Source organism: Psammomys obesus, unplaced genomic scaffold (assembly GCF_907164565.1).
Source record: "Psammomys obesus unplaced genomic scaffold, mPsaObe1.curated_primary_1811, whole genome shotgun sequence".
NCBI classification, from domain to species: domain Eukaryota; kingdom Metazoa; phylum Chordata; class Mammalia; order Rodentia; family Muridae; genus Psammomys; species Psammomys obesus.
The window spans coordinates 21,517,231-21,529,468 of NW_026593286.1; the positions used below are offsets into that span (position 1 = coordinate 21,517,231).

Below are 12,238 nucleotides of genomic sequence, written 5' to 3' on the forward strand. Positions count from 1 at the left end.
CATCAAACTCAGAAGACTGGCAAACAAAAATCCTAAGAAATCAATACACATTCTCTCTACAACTGGGATCGCCAGTGCCAGAGAAAGGCTAGCTAGCCTCCTCCTCGGACTTAAAACCTCCACGGATGCAAAGAAGGGAAACTTAATGAGGAACACCTTTACAATTACCTGGAGATCATTTTAAGTACGTTCCTTCCCACCCAGAGCAGTTTAAATTTAACAGAGGACAGAGGATAAAGGCCTGGCATGCATAAGCATGTCATATACATGTTTACACAGGTAACTAAAATATACTGATTATGACAGAGTTGTACAGGAATCAAGGGTAATATGATTCATACATACATACATACATACATACATACATACATGCATACATGCTGATAAAAGCTGGGAATGTAGCTTAGTGACAGCATGTTTACCTGGCATGCCCAAGGCACTGGGCTCCATCTCCAGATTTGAGGAGGTTACAAACAAAAGACCTAGCAGTAAAATGATTTAAAATTTATATCATATTTATAATTCCAAAATTAAGAATTCAGATTACCTACCTCAATTTAGTAATCTAATGTGACAATCAGTTTGAGCCCTTACATGTTAATTGAACTTGTGATAGACCCAACAGTGGGTCACCACACCAAAGCAAAGTGGCCGTTTGCTAAAGTGGATATTTTACAATAGCTTTAATTTTTTTTAATATAAGACATTGTAGATAAGGAACCAAAATTACTCATAGGGATGTATATTCTAACTAAGCAAATGAGTGCTATTTCTTTTTTATAACCACACCAAAAAAAAACCACCTTCTATTTTCTATCACTGAATACTTTTTTTTTTTTTTAATCAAAGCAATGTAATAATGTGGACTCTGCTTTACTTACTCACATTGTTTACTTCAAGAGCACCCACTCGCATCAAAATTCCTGCAAGCAGGAGAGGAAGAGTGAATTCTATATAGACATAGAAAAAAATCGAGGCATACACATATTAATAAGCTAACGGGAGTCTGCAGCTAGGCCAGGAATAGAATCCAGGTTACATATTTTTAGACAAGTGCCTCTTTGATTTTCACACACAATATGATACTTACCCATATGTTTTAAAAGGACACAGCTTTCAGCAACCAGAGTAGTAAGGAAGCAAATTTGAATAACCCCTAGAACAGAATACAAGTCTGCACGGCATGAGTGTTGGGGGGGGGGGGGGGGGGGGGGGGAGGGGGTTGGAGTCTTCTCTTCACGCTACCCTGACATATCCTGAACCTTCTCATCTCCACTTCCTCTCAACTCTAAGAAAACTTGTAGCTCTCAAGGACATGACATCAAGGATACCAGCTGCTTTCACATCCCAGGCGCTATGGAAGCCCTTGACACAAGCTGTGTTTGTCGTGGGAGGCTTGCAGACATTCCATACAAGAGATGTTATGCCCAGTTTATAGATAAAGAAACGGAGGCTCTTTGATTTAGCATCTGAAAACGTGAGTTCTTGAAACATTTCCCTCAGGCTAATGAAAAGCTTATGTTGCAGATTTTGTTGTTGTTTATATGGAGTTTTACCCCAAGTTCCTCAATAAACAAATGGGGGGAGGGTAACCGAATGGTATCAAAAGGTAGCTGTTCCTTTCCCTTCTGATGTACAAGGTAGGAGGTCAGAGAGGCAGCAGTATTAAAATGCTGTCACTCCGGGATTAAATACAATCTTGGTTGTTTATTACTTGCTCAAATCTCTTGCTGCCATTTCTCTTCTTTAAGGTTGGTATTGGCTATCACTATCTCACAGGTCTCTTGTGAGGATGACAATAAAACTAAATAATAATAATATTTAGTTTTCCAGGTGGCACGTAAACACTGCGTAACAAAAGCCAGCCACGGCCATTCTGAAAAGCTGTTTGAGATACTGGACTGGACCAAGGGCCTCCCCCATTCTAAGAATCAGCAGGGGGAACCCTCCTGGAGCAGCTTCTGGTCACCCGCACATCCTCAAATAACACTACTTAACATGGGAGATTTGATGCCGATATCATTGGGGCCTAAACTAGCTTCCTCTCATACTCATCAGTATCTATTGTTACATTTTCCTGGATTGAAAAAAAAAATATTGATATATTTAACCCTCAAAACTACATCAAAAAATAAAAAGATGTTGTCAGTACAGATAAAAAAACAGTTAGACTTCACGAATTTGCGTGTCATCCTTGCGCAGGGGCCATGCTAATCTTCTCTGTATCGTTCCAATTTTTAGTATATGTGCTGCCGACAGACGCAGAAAGAAACGCATGGTATACATTCACTCATATAGACATATAATATAGGATAAACCTACTAAAATCTGTACACCTAAAGAAACTAAGCAAGAGGGAGGACTCTTGCTAAAATGCTCAATTCCTATCCAGAAAGGCAAAGAGGATGGACATCAGAAGAAGGAGAAAAGAGGGAACAAGTCAGGAGCCTGACACAGAGGACCTCTGAAAGGCTTTGCCCTACAGACTATCAATGCAGATGCTGAGACTTAGGGGCAACCTTTAGGCAGAGTGCAGGGAATCTTAGGAAAGAAGTGGGAAACAGTAAGATCTGGAGAGGACAGGAACTCCACAAGGAGAGCAACAGAACCAAAAAATCTGAACACGGGGGTCTTTCCTGAGACTGATACTCCAACCAAGGACCATGCATGGAGATAACCTAAGACCCCTGCACAGATGTAGCCCATGGCAGTTCAGTATCCAAGTGGGTTCCATTGTAATAGGAACAGGGACTGTCTCTGACATGAACTGATTAGCCTGCTCTTTAATGACCTCCCTCTGAGGGGGAAGCAGCATTACCAGGCCACAGAAGAAGACACTGCAGCCACTCCTGATGAGACCTAATTGACTAGGATCAGAAGGAAGAAAAAGAAGACCTCCCCTATCAGTGGACTTGGGGAGGGGCATGCATGCAGAGGGTGGAGAAAGGGAGGGATTGGGATGGGAGGAAGGAGGGAGCCACAGGGGGGATACAAAGTGAATAAAGTGTAATTAATAAAGAATTAAAAAAAAGAAAATTAAAAAAAATTAAAAAAGAAACAGGAACATGAATCTGTTAACTACTCTTTGATGAAGCCAGCACTAGTGACCAGGTACCTGGCCACAGAGTGCACACTTTCCCAGGTGAATGAATGACAGCATTTCTCAGGGCCCTATGTGTTTGATTGTCTTACTCTCATCAGCCCCGATTCACAGAAAGCGTCTATAAACTGTGCTTTACTGCTCCCCGTTCCCAGTCTTTTAGAGCTTTGTCATCTGAGACAGGCAGCATGTAGGCAGGCTGTGGCTTCTTGAGGATGAGGGAAGGTCTGGTGTCTTATTACCTGGCATGACCTTTGCTTTGGAATTAAAGCAGGACAAGTTCCACAGCTGGCCACTCTACTGGCCGCTGTCTGCTCCTTGTGTCAAGTCAGCACATTACTGATGTCCGTTCAGTATTAAAACTTGAAAAATAGTGACCATAAAATTTGATACCGCTCATTAAATTAAATGGAAAACGAAAATCTTGCATAAATAAAATTTAGTGCTACCTCTTTTTTAACCTGAAGGGTAATATATTTTAAATAGTGTATTTTAATACTATGAAAAAAAAAATCTCAACATTAACAAATCAGGCTCCTTGTATCTGTATCCTAGACATCACTGTACAAATTCTTCAGGGACAAGCTCTGCACACCTGCCAGTTAAACCCAAGCTTTCAGTCTCTTGTACTATGTAGAGCAAGCTTTGTGCCCAGTCTTCCAGATTGTACCTAAGGTCTGTAGATGTGTGGAAGTATACAAAGAACCAGAAAACATTGTCTGTCTGTCTTTCTGTCTCTCTGTCTGTCTGTCTCTCTCTCTCTCTCTCTCTGTCTCTTTCTCTCTCTCTCTCTGTCTCTTTCTCTCTCTCTCTCTCTCTCTCTCTCTCTCTCTCTCTCTGTGTGTCACAAGTTCAGGATTGGTATTTGTTGGTTTTCTTGGTTGGTCGGTTTTGTTTTGTTTTTAGGAAGAGTCTGATTTTAGATTTAGATGGCTTTTCCTTCTGCATCAGCTCCCAGGTGTTGGAGTTGTGGGTACACACCACCACACTAGGCTTCACCATGTTTCCTACGAGACTCCCAGGGTTTAGGCACATTTCCCTCCTTAAGATGAGAGGTATGTCTCAGCACTGGGGCAGTCTGTCAGCCTACAGTGGCCTCTGAAGTTTATTTACTCTATGGTACTGGATAAGCAATGTCATTTTCAGTATATCAAATTCTTGGTGTCCCAAGAATGGAAATTACCATCTAAGATGCAATGCCATGCTGCAGTATAGTAGATTTAATTGCTCTCACATGGCTGATGTTAAAGCATTTTTTATCCCTCAGTCAGCTGATACCCCACTAGGTTGCCTCTGACAAACTCCACTTCTGGCCACCATGCTTTTCTGAAGCATTAATGGCCAAAACTCATCACTTACCAATATAGGAAATGTCAGTGCCTGCTTTATGTAGCTTGCCCCAAGGCTGATAGGGACAGCCTGTGTTCCTCTGGGATTCTATAACCTCCTGGACTCAGCATCCCTTACCTGGAATCATCCATCCCTGCAGCCCTGCCTCTTCCTAGTGCTATGGTGGTTTGCCCTTAGGCAGAGATGGCTTTCATTTACAGAAGTATTCCAGCTCACCCTTCCAACTTCCAATAACTGCGAGCCTCATGAGTTAGGAGTTCTGGGGCTTGAATCCTTTCCTACTGAACAGCAGTTTGGCTTCGTCGCTTCCTTTCACGAGCAAGCTTCAAAACTTCACTCATTAATAGCCTTTGCCAAAGAATGAGCATCTCATCAACTAATCCAGCCTCTCTAGAAACCCCGTTACTTATTTAAATTTTGTGCTAACCTTAACATTTTCCACTCATCACAGCTCATTTTCAACTTACCAACCTTGGCACTCCCTGAAAAGCAGGATCATCATAATATTGAAGTAAGTGACCTTTCTTCTTATGTCTCACCAATTTAAAATCTGATCTTGTCAGTAATTCTTCTGGGGAGTTACAATGGTTTCTTTCAGCACTTTGCTCCTTTTCTATGGCTGTTATCACCCAACCAATATGCAAATGCATGAGCCCAGAGTGACCACTGCCCTGGTAACTTCATTTTTATATGACTGCCTGAAACTCTCATTGAGCTAAGGCAACTGCTCTGCTCTCTGGAGACTTTCAGCTGAATGTGTCCTTACGGTTCAGCTTAGTCCCTTGTGCCAGACGAATTTACTCTGTCTCTTTCTGAGGACAAGGCCTCTCCAGTACTCTCCTATGCTGGTTATTATTGTGGAGGAACACTCCGTTTATGCCAGGAAATTGGGTTTAGATGCATTGTATCACCACAACAATCTGGTGAGGTTAGGTGTTATCATGAGCTGCACTCTCCAGATGATGAACTCAATGCATAGAGATGCCAAACCTTCCCGAGAGCCCAAGGAAGCCAGCCTAGAGATGAGCTGGGTAATCACTGTAAGGTCCTGCCTTATCTTGTTTCTAATTCCTGTTTGTTCCTCACAAAGGTCTCCACACTTCTACAATTTTTCTTTTTTCTTTTCTTTTGAGAAGAGATGTATCTTTTCGTCATATAACATTACCTCATCTTTCTTCGTAATAGTTTGGTTTATCTTAAACCAAGGATTATCATGTCCTTTCCCCAGATATTACAGGAGTAAGTTCCTGTTCTCAGAGCCTCCACATCATACTTACTTCTTTATGGCCCAAGTTCAGTTACTTTGTTTAATCATTTTCCAACCACTCTGGCCACTAGGTTATGAAGTGGGAGAGAGAGGGAGAGAAAGAGAGACTTGCCAGATTTACCTAATATGTGTCCCTCAAAGGTATATTACATTTTGACAAATACCAAGAGGAGTATGTCCCTTTATCCCTATTTCTTATCTTCTCAATGGAAACATTGAGAGAAGGGATACTTTTCTCAATGATAAGGTTAAAGTGGGAAATTACAGTGGAATTCATTGAACTCAGTGCCTCCTTTAACCTCTCATAGGAGAAATCTCCTACCTACAGTTAATGGCCAGCTAGTTAATTTTTTTTATAGTGATGCTTTTGCTAGATGATCAATAGTTTCAATCAAAACTCTAAATTTATTTACATTAAATCCAGTACTCTCTGATCATTATTTTCCCGAGTTTAACATAAAATATGCCTGGCTGTAGCTGTTTTAGTTATACACATATATACCCACAGGTTCAGAATAGAGGAAAGACTACTCACTAGGTAACACATTCTAGCAAACACATATGATGGTGGTACATACAAAAATATCTAAATAATCTCTGATGAGTTGAATTTTCTTAAAATAGCAAATATGGGCAGAAAGACTATAAGAACAATATGTAGAGGCTCTAAAATTGTCCTCAAAAACAGGTATGTGTCTGTTCAGAAGGAGAAGCACACACTTTTTAGTTTTACATTCTCCCCACTTCCAACTGAAATAGATCGCTCTCATCCTAGTAACATATTTTTGATAAGGGCATTCAGAGCCATCTGTAAGTCCCTTAATTCTCTAATTTGCCTTAATGTTCTCTCCCTTGATAAAAATTACACCTTTCCAAATGGAAGCGTAGGCTTAATAAAAGTCCCAACTATTATAAAGAAAAAGTGTTCAATGCCTAGAGTTTGCTAATAAAAAATTCTGCATGAGTAAGGTAAACTGGAAATCCTGGAAGACAGAGGGAAAATTAAAAATTCTGGGAAATCTGCAGCGTTTCAAATGTGTTATAGCTGTAATTATAACCAAACTCATATCCCCTCCAACTATTAAAATCAAAATTCAAACATAATGTGGGAACTAAATTCCATTGTACGTTATATGCTTCACTTATGAGATTATGTGTTTACGGACAGGGGCTTTGTGTCATGGAGGGACGCTAATTTAATGGAAAAAAAATTATGATCTCACACAAAAGAGTCAGTTTCTTTTCAGCTCATCCTTCTTCCAAAAATAATAAACCGCCTCTCTGGCAAGGGCTTACGCCACGTAAGCATCCTAATATGGCTTGGCTCACCTGGGTCGTCTTTGAGGGGCCCATCCTCGTGAGGAAGAGGTGGGTAGCTCTAAAGAAAAACCACCTGTGGTTCAAAAAGACCCATGGTTTTAAATATAGACACAGATACGTTTCAGAAAGTGAGTATGTGCAAATAAAATTACAAGAGGTTCCCTGGCCATTATAACCAGCCTGGCTGCACAGGCATTGTCAAACGAGAGGCTAGGGAAGGAAGTGTAGAAACAGATCCTGGCTCACTGCTCAGCGTGCTTAAGCTGCGTTAACGTGCATTTAAAATACCTGCTGCGTAAATAAACTAATATATATATTTAAACTCTATTACCTTCCTAGTGACGAAACTGAGATGCTGTCCGTTGTTCCTCTCCTTTTATAGCTTTGTTCTATTTTCATATGCGTTCATAGCTTCACCTCCTTCTCAAGGCAGATTTGAGGCCATGTCTAAGACAAACGGAAGGCTGGGAAGACGGATCAGTGGATAAGGCGCTTGCCGCGAAAGCCACGACTTGAGTTTAGTTCCCAGCACCCACGGCAGAGCCGAGTGTGGCAGCGCGCATGCCTGCAATCCCGGGACGGAGGACGTGGAGACAGGTGGATGAGACAGGTGGATGCCCTTAAGGAGACTCTGCTGGATCGATGAGCTGAGCTCCGGGTTAAAGTGAGGTGAAGCGTGGTTGAGGAAGATGTCTGACATAGACGGGAGGCCTCCATAGGCCCGGGCACACGTGTGCGTGAGTATCTGTGTGCAGTGTACACCTGTGCGCAAGAATACACTACAGAGAGAGAGAGAGAGAGAGAGAGAGAGAGAGAGAGAAATAAAAAAGATTGTGCTAGAAAGTTAATTGGGAAAGCAAAAGACCAAGAAAATGAACAAAAAACGTGAGTGCGGGAGAAGGGCTAGCAGGTTGCACATCATTCTATTTGCATTTTCTGCAGCCTATGACTGCTATCTTACTACGAACTGTGTCCATGGCGTCAAAGAGAAGCCCTTAGTAATGGAAAAGAGCAGAGAAAGCATAAAAGTCCCCAAATGCTTCAGGCAAACAGGATAAATCTTTGTCCTCTAATGATTTTACAGTTTTGCCTCCAGTGGTTATAATTTCCAAATAAGGGACCAGGTACCTAAAACAGAATGCTGGTCAGCATTATTCAGAGCTGGAATGCATCCACCTCATCATCTACATTTTAGATCTCACCCTTCCAGAAGTTCTGTCTTTTTACATCGGGAACAATATGACTTTTTCTAGCACCGTCCTCATTAACATGCATAGGATTGTCCCATGTAACTGAGGCTTTCAAATATTTGCTTTCATTTTCTTGTCCCGTTCCAGACCTCACAGGCAGCTGGCGATGTCTTTCAGATGCACTTCTTTCTAATCCAAAATGAGCCTGAGTGAGAGACAGCTGAGAGACAGCTCCGTAGTAACTGTGACAGGAGCCTCCGAGTAGACACACGTTTCTAGAGGGATGATGCTTGTTACTCACAATAATGCAACGAGCTTGCAGTGAAATAACCTTCCGCCTCTAGTAGGAGAAATGAGTGTCTCAAAGCGCCGAAGGTTGTTTCTCAAGCACCTTCCTTGTGTCAATAGAGCTGTATTATTTTGCAACCAGGCCTCCGCTTTGTGAAAGCAAAGATTCAGAGCCTGAAGAGACACTAGCCACCTTTAGTAAGGTGATTTAAATGACCGTGGTTTTCAACCTATATATATATGGAAAAGAACTAAGATAATTTTGTCACTAGGTTTTGTAATTTTCCTTTTCACATATGAGTAATTTTGGCCCTTTAAGAAAGCCCGCCGAGTTGTTACTACAGGCACTAAAATATCAGTCACCCTTACAGTTCACAGAAAGAAAATCAAATTCTATTTTAGTGAAGTTTTCATAACAGCCTTTTGGTAATAATGTTGAAGAATCATGATATATTTAAGAGATATTAATTCCAGTAATAGTCATTTATCTTTGGTGTCAGAGACAGACAAAGGCTTAGGGAATAGAAGACTTACGATGACATATTATAGACTCACTTTCCAGATCTTAGATTTTTTTTTATTCTTCCTCTCAAACGACAGATAATGAAGCTTTATCAACTTCCTTTTATTAAAGCTAAAAATATATCCCTTAATAGGATCATAAACATTTAATGAAACTCACAGCTGCACTGAATCTTCAAATTAGGTGAGGATGGCCAAGTAGTTCATAGAAAAGTAAATCAGCATAATTCATACATTATAAGTTTACAACCCTGCTTATTTTAATTTAATGCGTCCCTGGGTCTGCCCTCTCTCTTCAAATCCAGACTCACATTACAAAATTCCAAAAGAAACCTGTTATCCAAAAGTGAGTCCATTTTCTCTCTAAGCACATGAGACAGGTCAGTATAATAAGCTGAAGTTTAAGAAGCTAAACGAGGACACTGGACACTTTCTTCCTATCTGCCTACTGTTTTCTAGGGATAATATTAAAATTCTTATCATCTCCCTGTCTTAACTTGGGGTCCCCAGAAAAAGATTCTGAGATGAAGGTTCAAGTAAGTGTAGCTTACAAGAAGTGTTCTCTGGCTCAGGAAAGGTGAGGAGGCTACACAACCATCTAAGACCAACCATGTGTCAGGTTGAGTGTAACTTTGGCTCTATCCCCAAAGAGAGATCTGACAACAGGTCTATCTTGCTTAGCCAACATGGATGAGACATGACAATCCTTGCCTCTGTCAGTGATTTGGTGTAAGTCGACTGTGGAGAACATTAGTCCTCATGGTTCTTCTAACAAAGTGGAATTAGGTGGGTTCCAAAACCTTAAGAGCAAGTCCCCAGTACGGAGACAGTTTGAAAATGTGAGAAGGAAGCCTCTGGAAGGAGCCATAGTCCCTGGAGATGGTAAGAGATGGAATGAGGTATGGGAGGGCACCAGGAGCCTGCCCCAGTCTTCATCCGGGTCACTTTTTAAAAGTAATGCTCAAACAGGTAACTTTTCTCATTCTTTTTCTATTTATTTACTCTTACACAATTCTCTGTTTCTTCTCTGTGCATCTTGGGTTTTGGAGAAGTCAGTTGCTGACAGTAAGGTGCAACCATGTGGGTCAAGGCAGTTCATGCTGTGTGTCACACCTTGATAAGATGCTGTATACTCTTATGGCCAGCTGGGATGTTCAACAACTTGAATGTGAACCATTTACCCAGTTCACTGTAACTTCTTTATAATTGGAATTTGATGTGGGCTCCTATAACAATAGGACTCCAGGCACAGTTCTCCAGACCAGTGGAGGTAGCACAGAGTATAGTTCTCATCAAGGATCTGGTCTCTCATCAGCTTTAAACTGCTTTATACTCTAGTAGCATTCATCACCTCCTCCTTCCAAGCTTCAGACATCCAGGAAAGAACAGAGATGAAGTAGAGGACTGAAGCAAGAGGAGGCAACTGCCCACCCTGTCCTACAGTAGAGGATCCAGCTACTCAGATTTAATGGTGGGTCTACCTGAAAACTCCCTCCCAGGTACATTCAGAGTCCTGTCTCCTAGGTGATTCTAAACCCAGTCAAGATGCCAAGATTAATCATTGTAAGTCCATCCTTTGTCAACCTGACATCCAAACACACCATGGTTTAAATGGCTATTATTTTTAATTAAAACATAATTACATCTTTTGCCTCTCCCTTTCTGTCTTCCAAATTTCCTCACACACCATCCCTCTGCTCTTTCTCAAATTCCTGGCCTCTATTTCTTTACATATATACGTGAAAGAAGAGGCAGAAAGATTTTAAGAACTAGTGGTGAGAAAGGACACCAAGCAAACAGGCTTTCCAGATACGAGACTGATAAACACATGAACTCACAGAGACTGTGGCACACAGCTTGCCAGATGAGGAGTCAGGGCTGAGAGGCACAGTAGACACAAGCCTCCATCCTTAACCCCATCCAACTGATAACAGCCCACAAAAGAAAATCAGTGTTTTCCCACAGGGTCTCCTTGGGCGTTTAAAGCACACTCAAGAGCAGGCCCCGTCCGTAGAGCGCCAAAACAAAGTGAACTGAGTGGTATTTTGGGAGTGTTTTCTTTTGTTTGTTTCATAATGATTTGTCTGGGCATTTCCTTTTTATCTTATAGGTCTTTTGCTTATAAAATTAATTAAATAATTATAGAAACACAACCTTCTTGATCTGTAGCGGAAGAGGGGGTGGGAAGATTGTAAGAGAAATAGAAACAGTAAGTTTGCTGTGTTATTTCATCTCCTAAAACCGTCAGGTGAAGCTTCATCAACATGGCTCCCTAAAGAAGACCAGAACATAGATGATATAAATAGACTAACGTGAAAATCTAATGAGGCCTTAACCCTAGACAAAGAACTATATGCAACTAATGAATGCTGAGAGGATGAAAAATACTCTTCCCCAGGCAGAGCCCACAAATATACTTTAACCATAACATTCCACTTTGGTCCTCAAAGAATCATGACCATATCAAATTGCAAATGCATTTAGCGCATCTGCAAATATGGCCAAAATCTTTACATTTCTGACGCTGTTCAAAAGCTCAACTTTGAGCTAGAAATTTAACTTGGTGGTAGAGTAGTTGGCTGATATATGCAAGCCCTAAGTTCAACCCCAGCACTGAAAAACAAAAATAACACAGAGCAAAGTAAAACAGAACAAACAAAACAAATAAACAAACAAACAAGCACTCAGAAAACAAACAACTTTTCAGACTGGAAAGATGGTAAAACAGTTGAGAGAAAGGACTGTTCTTGCAAAGGACCAGAGTTCAGTTCCCAGAACCTATTTGGACAACCTGCTGCTACATGTGAAATCATTTTCTGGGCTCTGTGGGCACCAGCATTCACATAAACTTAACCACACATATATGTTTTATATATTGAACTTTATATACATGTTCATGTATTGGGGGTATAGTTTATATGTATTTGTGTAGGGTTATATGCCCATGTGCAGATTGAGAGACCAGAAGTCAACATTAGGTGTCACCCTTAATCACTCTCCACAGGATCTTTTACCTAACCTGGAGTTTCATTGATTGGTTAGATTGAGATGCTCTTATCTCTGACTCTTAGTTCTGAGATAAAAAACATACCTGTGTCACAGATACTTCCCCAACTGAGCCATCCCATCATTCCTTAAGTCAGACCCTTAACTGTGGTCTTGCATAAGATCAAAATGCAAATTACATACTTCAAAACATAC

At 41.0% G+C, this 12,238-nt stretch overlaps 1 non-coding gene across 1 annotated transcript; it reads right to left on the reverse strand.

The window, feature by feature from the left end:
* Positions 1 to 2,157: 2,157 nt before the first annotated feature.
* Positions 2,158 to 2,261, reverse strand: LOC129684057 (U6 spliceosomal RNA). Its single transcript, XR_008721248.1, has one exon. It is a non-coding gene; the product is annotated as a U6 spliceosomal RNA (small nuclear RNA).
* Between the last annotated feature and the right edge of the window lie 9,977 nt (positions 2,262 to 12,238).